We start from the raw sequence: 8,399 nt of genomic DNA on the forward strand, positions 1-8,399 counted from the left end.
AGATGTGATGCAAGAACAGGAGCATGAGAGTGGGCAAGAGGAGGTGCTGCAGCTGAAAGAGATGCAGCACCCATGCAGCATGCTGTGCCACGAGGCTGGGGTGCAGCACAGTGCTGTGATGCATGCTAGGTTTTCTGTGGCACAATTGGTTAGACAAGTACAGACCTTCCTGGCAAAATTGCTCCACTTCAGTTGTTTTTGAGAAAGAGGGAGATGTTTTCAGTCTGGTTAGGCAGGCTAAGGAAACATGCACAGCTTCTTTGGAGACACAGCTTGTGGGAAAATGATCTTGCTTTGTCTCAGCTGGTTGAAAAGACAGCTTTCATGGCAGAAGCTGTCAGCAATGGCAGGGGCATTGCATGTCCAGCCTGGCTGGGGGTACATCGGTGGCCACAGGTGATCCAGCAGATGTCTGGTGTCAGGGAGGGTCTGTGCCTGCAGTGGCTGCATTTCTGTACAGCACCCTGAGGCCAGCACAGCTCCTCAGCTGGCCAGGGCTCCCAGCAAGCTCCCACCAGCTCCATGCAAATTTCCATGCCTCTGGGCCTACCCTCATCCTGAGTGCCAGCCTGGGCTTGTGCTGAAATGTGATTTTTGTATGAAGGAGCTGTGGAATCACCTGTGTTTGTATGCCTGCCCAAGCTCTTTACCTAGACCAGGTGTCTACAGCAAGCTCAGGACAGTGAGAGAATATAAAGGGAAGCAAGCACTGCCCATGCCATTATTAGCTCTGTTTTTGCTATCAAACTGTGTGCCTTTTGATTTGGGCTCTCTCTGACTTCTGTGACTGCTGGCTGTGCTTCCTGCTAGCTGGTGGGTGGGATACAGGGATGAGAGGCTGTCCCCATCCTGTCCAGGGTTTCTGCACCGTGCTCTGCCCTCACTGCTGGGAGCAGCTGCCAGGTGCAGTGAGGTCTCACCCTGCCAGCCTCCAAGCAGAAGAAAGGCAATTGTAGTGGGAAGTGCTCGGTAGTAGTGATGGCTGACTTTTCACTAACCTCAGCCTTTAAAACTAACAACCTGCAGATCCATCCCTTCATCCTTTCCGGGCACTTTGCGAAGTCACTTGAACAACCTTGAGAAAAACACGCAAAATTCTAAAAGTGGTTTTGTGATTTGCTGTGTGGCAGATTGAAGATAGAAGCATTTGGAAGTTCCTTGAGCATGTTTCTGTTCTTGAATTATTTTATGTTATAGTATTTTTACCTGTTATATAGCTTCTTTCTTTTCTAAAGTAACTGGAATCATTTTGGTAGTCTCTAAGTCCTAAGCTATTCATTGTAACATTACCAGGAGTTGATAGGGCTTCATAGTAGTACATATAACAAGCACTTTCATTTTTAGAAAAAGCTAGTGTTATGGAATCGGCCAAGATATTTTTAAGTATGTGAAAAAGTATGCTTGATTTGTTTGTGCTGACATTCAAGTTGGCTTAACACTAAAGAAATACTTTGCAAATATTTTTTTCTATTTCACAGCTGGTTTACTATGAGTTGTGGTGCTGGTTATAATCCGCAATTGTCTTGGCAGCCTCATGATTATGAAATTGTTGTGTCTGCAAACCATGAAAATGTCATAAGTCTCTATGGATGAGTGAGAAATTTTAGCTGGTTTTTATTATTATGTTGTTATAAAACTATATCCATTATTATCTCCTTTTTTGGGATTTTTTCTGCTTTCTTTTCCACCCAGAAGTGATAAGTATGCATAAATCTTTTCAGGAAATTCTGACTGTGCAGGGATTTAAGTTTACACAAGCAAGGCTGGAGCTTTACAATCTCCAGAAAACATTTTAGTATGTAAATTTTATTACACATAATGCCTGTAGATGATCATTCAAACATGATGAACAATAAATAGTTTACAGTCATTTGCCTACTGAGATTTGCAAACTGACACACACACAGACACAGACAAACACATTGTATTTTCACACAAACACACTGTAGGGCCTTTACCAGTCTTTAATGGGAAGTCAAGACAGATTATAAAAGTTCGCCAAAAAGACATTGCAGAGGGCTCAGACACAGGAAAAAAAAAGGGAAAATCTGTATGAAATAAAGCCAGATAACAGACAACCTTTAAGTGAACTTGCTTAATCCAGGAGAGGATTTGCTGGTGGATGGTGGGGAGGGGGCAGGAGACTGTCCCTCTTTTTCTAAGTGGCACATGATTCATGTCATATCCAAGGAGAGCAGCTGTGCAGCCTCCCCAGTCCACTTCATGGCTGTACTGATCTCTGCATAATTCATAACTCAAACTCTGCAAATTTATAACTCAGCCCAGGTGGGGCCACATGAAATCACTTTATCAAAACTCTGCAACAAGGCTGAGTGATGACAGGGGCACTGGGGACATTTATCTTCAAAGATACTACAGAGTCTCCAATATTTATGGGACAGCCAGGAATCTACCATAGCGACTTCTCCAGCAGCTATGAGCAGCAGGTGCTTTCAAGTGTATCAGTGGTGCCCAGGGACCTACATTTCTCTGAGGTTCTGTCTCTGGCTCCTTCTATGTAAATGTTACTGAAGCCAGTAGCTAGTGCAGATGTTTTGAGTTTGGTAAATATCTGTCCCAGTGAAGAAAGAAAAGTGGTTTCTTCCAGTAGAAACAAATGCATTTTCTCTGTCAGATCTTTGCAACTGAGCACCATGAAATCAACTGAATGAAATAATGAAAAACTTTCCTGGAATAAATATCTACGTAGCAGAGCTAATGGGATGGAGCTATTTCTATGAGCATTTTCCAAGGACCTCATTGTCAATGTAAAGCTGATCCTGACTATGTACAGCAGCCACTTAAAACTGGGGAGGAGGTTGCTATAGGAGGTCTTCTGCTGAATCCATGGATTTTTGGCAATGATGAATTTAGACCTGTAATTACTAAAGCAAATTAAATATAGCAGGCAGAGGTTATTGTACAAAATACCTGCCAGTAGTATTTTTCATGATGCCAGAAAGGCTATGAAGTACCTTAGGTTTGCTTTTCTTCTGGTAGAAGAGTGCTCAAGAGAGGAGAGACAATAAAGTTCTTAGACTCTAAAGAGGCTAGAAAGCTCAGAATGCTTTAAATTGCTTAGCAAATACTGTCAAACTGTAGCTTAGAGTAAGGCCATTTCTATTGCAATCTGCTGCAACATTTTACTTTGAGCAGCGAAGACTGTATTTCAAAGAGTTGTCATCAGAGCTGGAGCAAATACCACTCCAGGAGTGACTGGGCCATGCACTTTGTAGTAGAATGTGTGCACAATGCCAAATCAAGTAAAGGCAGACTGACAAGAGGAGTAATAGGTATAGGTAGGGATAGGTATAGCTGTTGCTTTATGAGGCATGGCACTCCTCAAGTGTTGGTTCTTCTCTTTGTACAAATGATGCAACTAATTTGGTGTTCCTGTCTGCACTTCCCTCTTTTGGGTGCTAAGAATCCCACAAACACAGCAGCACAGCAGCCAGTCCACACATCTGTACATACGAATATCTGTAAACAGCATTCCCGTACACATTTATACACACACATATATAGTGGCCAGCCTAATGTATATGTCTGTTGTGATACATAATATGCCTATTTGAAAAGGGGCTGGTGGTGCAGTTGACTGGAACCGATTGTGAACTCTTTTTAGTTCATGCTATTTGTAAACAGCCTTCAGAAGGAACCCGGTATTTTATTGAAACCAATTAAAACCACAGATTTTCTTTAGATCCATGTTTTTACTTATCCCATTAAATACTGGTCACCTGGACATTTTAATCAGGATTACGGTCTCTAAGGAGATTAGTTAGATAACGCTTCTTGTTAATTAGGGTAGGTGCCTACTAGATTTTTTCTGAAGGGCATGTGGGTACATCAAGCAGAATGCTGTGCAGGACAAGTGACTGTGTGAGACCAAGATCAGAGGTAGGATGCTGCAGAGTATATGACAGTGAAAACATGAGTTTTAGCACAGATGTGCCTTTAAAACAGTCAATTAAAAAGACATTATTAGAAAAACTACACCATAGACGCACTTCTGTGGATGTAACTGTGTATATTCAAATGTACCTATGGTATTTCAGTGGAAGATGTGTGCAGACTGTAGTTCAAAACCAAACCAAACCAAACCAAACCAAACCAAACCAAACCAAACCAAACCAAACCAAAATTGCAATGAGAAAGTGCATTAAAAATAAAAAAAAACCCACAAAAAACCCTATTAGAAAGTAGCTAACTTATTTTTTGCTCTGAATAGTTCTGAGGTGGAGATGTTTGTATTATGGTGAGCACATTTACTGTTTGAGAGAGTTTCAGTTGTATGCACTTGACACCCACTTACATTTTCTACTTAAGTCCAGATTCTTTGCACTTTCTAAGAAAACAGAACACAAAGAAATCTTGATTCTTTGCTTAGAATGAGGGACAACAATTCAAAACTGTTGGATGAAACACAGCATAGTAAAATGTAGGCTGAACATCTGGATAGATGTCATGATAGTAAGATAAATTAGACTGTAAAAGAGTCTGATGAAAGCTTGAGATTCATTTAAACTATAAGGAACAAAGCTGCCTGACATATATTGTAAAGAACAACCCCATGCTCAGAGGGAGAGACAAGATGATAACAGAGGTCTTTTCCATATTTCTTTAATGCCTATAATCTGTGATAGAGCATACTTTTCTGAAGAGAGACCAGTAATTTTAAGCCTAGCACTGACATTTGGATCTAGTTTAAAGAAGTATATGTCAAGAGCAACCTTTTCAAAACTCCGAGACATAATGCAAAACGAGCTGAGATGTTACTGTGTTGAATCAACAGACTGCTTACAAAAGCAGGGGCTGCCTAGGAGGGCACATCTGTGCAGAAGATTTCCTTGCAGTGCTCCATCTGCAGTTGACTCCTATGTATTACAGTAAGAAAAATCATAATGTTTAGAAATAATAGCATACTGGCTTTGTGATACCAGTAACTGAATCCAAAACCTCTGAACAAACCTACATGTAGATTTTACAAAGCATGATGTGGTTTTGAAATATATAGGAAAAAAAAATTATAGCACTTGGGTTTTATCCCTTCCACATTACGAGACAGCACATCCACTTTTTTCGTAGCATCATAAGAATCAACACCAAGAGCTTACAGTGAAAGATATGGCCTTTGACTCCTGTGTGATGGTTGTGATCATACTGGTAGCTGTTGGCCTTGAATATGCAACACACATGAAAATATGTAAAAGCCTTATAGCTTTTATGCTTATAATATTACAGCATTGTTTTCCTCTCAGCATTACAAACATGGCAATAACAAATACAAAAGTTATATGTGGATATACAGGTTGCATGTAATTGCATCAATTTCCTTGCATGCTTTACACTGATCCTTTTTTAAAATAAAATTCAGCATGTAAGAGGAGAACATAATTGAAGAAAAGAATATTTGTCTTACCTAAAACTAAATGATTCTGTCATTTGAAGAATAACAAAGAAGAAATAATGATTAAACATAACCTCAGCAGGTAAAATAAATTATAAAGTCCATGTATTTACAGTAGAACAAGATGACACAGTGATAAGGTGGAGACTTACAAACCATTCAGCCTGTGTTCAGCCAGCTGGGTAAGCTCAAAGTCCACCCAAGTCCTTGCCAATGCTTCCTGTACTGCAGCAGGTTGCCAAGGGAAGTGGTGGACTCACCAACCCTGGAAGTGTTCAAAAGGTCTGTGGATGTGACACCTGGGGACATGGTGGTTCTGGATTAAGGGTTGGACTCTGAAATCTTAGGGGACATTTCCAACTGTAATCATTCCATGATTCAGTTTGTTGGCTTCAGCTCTTCAGAATCATCTACCTGATATGAAATAGAAATCTGGGAAACTTAAATGCAATTCTGGCCAATTGAATTTCAAGATCTCTCTTCTCCTACTGATAACATTATGAGCTGTACTTATATTTAAAAGGCAGTAGTAGAATACACTTTTTAAAATCTCATAATGGCGCTCTTTTTTGTTTGTTTGTTTGTTTTGTTTTATTTATTTATTCATTTATTTTAACTCTGAAATATGAGGTCTGGACCTTTGAAGAGACAGTATGAATGACTAGCAGTATTGCCAGGCATGGCACCCCCATGGCATCAACCATCAGTTCTGGATAAATCTTGTGCAATGCAATGGCATAAATCACAGGCTGCTTTCTGAATCAGGCTAGCCATTTAGCCATTCTCATCTTCATCTGGATAGTTCATTTGGAATCGTAACAATTTTTTTTTTCAACTTTGTGAACTACAAATGTAAAGTAGCTGGCTAGCATTTCTCTAGAGCACCTACTGAATTCTTACCTCATAAGAACTACACAAATAAGATACTAAAAAAAACCTAAAAAAACTAGAGCAGAAAAGGGAGATCTTTGTCATGTTCCAGTTATCTAAAGTCTGATTTTCTAGATCTTCAGCATATTTTAGTTTGAGCATGTGAGATACCTTAAATGTTATGAACTATAATTTAAAAATTGCATGTTAATTTCCCAATGAAAGAGTAGATCCAGAGTCAAATGCATTCTTATATTAAAGGAATTTACAAGTGTTTTCCTAGATCTGTCACAGCATAGCCAGACACAAAGTGTGTGCATTCCAGCTGATCATTACTGCAGAAACCTTTAGCAGTAACCATATTTTGGAGCAGAGAATCCCTAAGTTCCCCCAGGAGTTGTAGCTGATAGACAACACAGATAAGTAAATAATACCAGGCTTGGGGGACATTTGACAAATGAAAGAGCAGATGAGAAGCCTGGACTGAGTTATATTGGTTCACCTTTCAAGTGTTGATAATTACCTGCTGAGGCTCATGTGCCAGGCTTTGAGAGGTGCTTGAGTTTCTGTATGTGCTGGTGGCCACAGGTCTGTTCAGCTGAGGAGGGTGAGAAATATTTCAGCCTAATTTAATCTTCATAGGGAGGCTTTATACCTTTCCTGTATTTGCTAATGTGGTTTACACTACATTTCTGGAATCTGGCTCACACAGTCTGAGTCAAGGGCGATTTCAAGATGTCACGATACATCAGTGAAAGTAATTAGAGAAAGAATGTGAGCTGGCCCTTGTATTAATACTGCCTAGTAATTAATAGCATAGGTCAATCTTGCTGGCTCCTGTAAACATCTTCAGGCTTGAGCCAGAGTTTCTGCTTTCCTTTCTTTCTGCCTGCTTGACCTTGGGTAACTGGGGCTCCTACCCTTCTGAGCGGTTGTGGAGGAGACTGCTTTAGCTGGTATTAGACAGCCCCAGATGGTACTCTAATGCTCAACACCTGCTATGACTCCTTCACTTCTTGTTATTTCTGCCACAGCTTTTATATATACCTTTTTGCAGTTCTCTCAGTGGAACATGGAGAGGGAAGTGAAGGAATGAGGGACGGAGAGAAGGGAGGATGGAGAAGGTCCAGATGATGGAGGAATATCCAGTACAATGTGATGCAAGGAAGTGGTATTTGCTTGGTGCTTCACTCACACATCAATTTCAGCACAGTGAGGCACAGAGAATAGTAGGGTCATCTCCTGGGTCATCTTTCTTGTGTGCTCATCTAGGAGAACTGAACACTCACATCTCAAAAATATACATTATCTGGCTACTGTGGCTCTTCCCAAATAGAAAAACTTTTCATGGAGGTTTTCCTTTCTCCCTCCATGACTTCAGATATAGAGGACATTGCAAGCCACCATTCCTGAAAGACTGCCAAAACTGTGTTATGAAACAACCCCTTATTTATGTTAATAAAAAATACCTTATCTGTAAAGCTCTCTCTTAAAACATATGAAACCTACTTGAAGACTCTTCATGGATGAGTGAGTGTTTTCCAATAGCTGCTGAGGGCATGCCTAATACTACTGTGTCTCACAGAGGGAGACTGGAGTCATAGATCAGCTTCTCTCTGAGGCAGTCACAGAAGGGAAGATCAGCTTAGTGGACTGGACTTACGTTGTAATTAAAGTGTTCTATTGAATCATGCTCTCACAATACTAGCTCCCATAGGGCAAATATAGATCCATGTCTGGAACTAGTAAATGGCAAAATGTCAGTCTGATTCTCCTGACAGACCTGGTTATTCACCAGATTGATTTTATTTCAAGGGGATATACGTTTATCATTCCTCCTGATCAAACAGCAGCAGCAGAGCAGGGCAGATCCTGAGATACTGAGAGCCAGCACTGCATCACTGACACCATTTTATCCAAAAAGAAAAGTTGGGCTAACTCTAGGCACCCTGTGTTTGGCACACAGGAATTTGTGAGTGAAATAAATCTTTAATCTCTGGACCTAAAGCAGTCTGAAAAGAAGCATGCTCTCTGCAGGCAGTTCTGATTGTTTCCTGTGCCTGCCAGCAAAAAGGGAGAATCCTGGAAACAAATCCACATTACTAAGTAGAATGAGAAA

General features: G+C 40.4%; 1 long non-coding RNA gene across 3 annotated transcripts; it reads right to left on the minus strand.

The window, feature by feature from the left end:
• Nucleotides 1-4,624: 4,624 nt before the first annotated feature.
• LOC135290809 (uncharacterized) lies at nt 4,625-7,923 on the minus strand. Of its 3 annotated transcripts, none has more exons than XR_010353629.1 (4): nt 7,790-7,923; nt 6,804-6,878; nt 5,563-5,709; nt 4,625-4,877 (listed from the first exon to the last, which is right to left on the minus strand). It is a non-coding gene; the product is annotated as an uncharacterized LOC135290809 (long non-coding RNA). The 3 variants fall into 3 exon arrangements; XR_010353630.1 differs by having other exon boundaries at nt 5,563-5,694; nt 7,328-7,857; XR_010353628.1 differs by having other exon boundaries at nt 7,328-7,857.
• Nucleotides 7,924-8,399: the final 476 nt, after the last annotated feature.

Source organism: Passer domesticus, chromosome Z, assembly GCF_036417665.1.
Source record: "Passer domesticus isolate bPasDom1 chromosome Z, bPasDom1.hap1, whole genome shotgun sequence".
NCBI lineage: Eukaryota > Metazoa > Chordata > Aves > Passeriformes > Passeridae > Passer > Passer domesticus.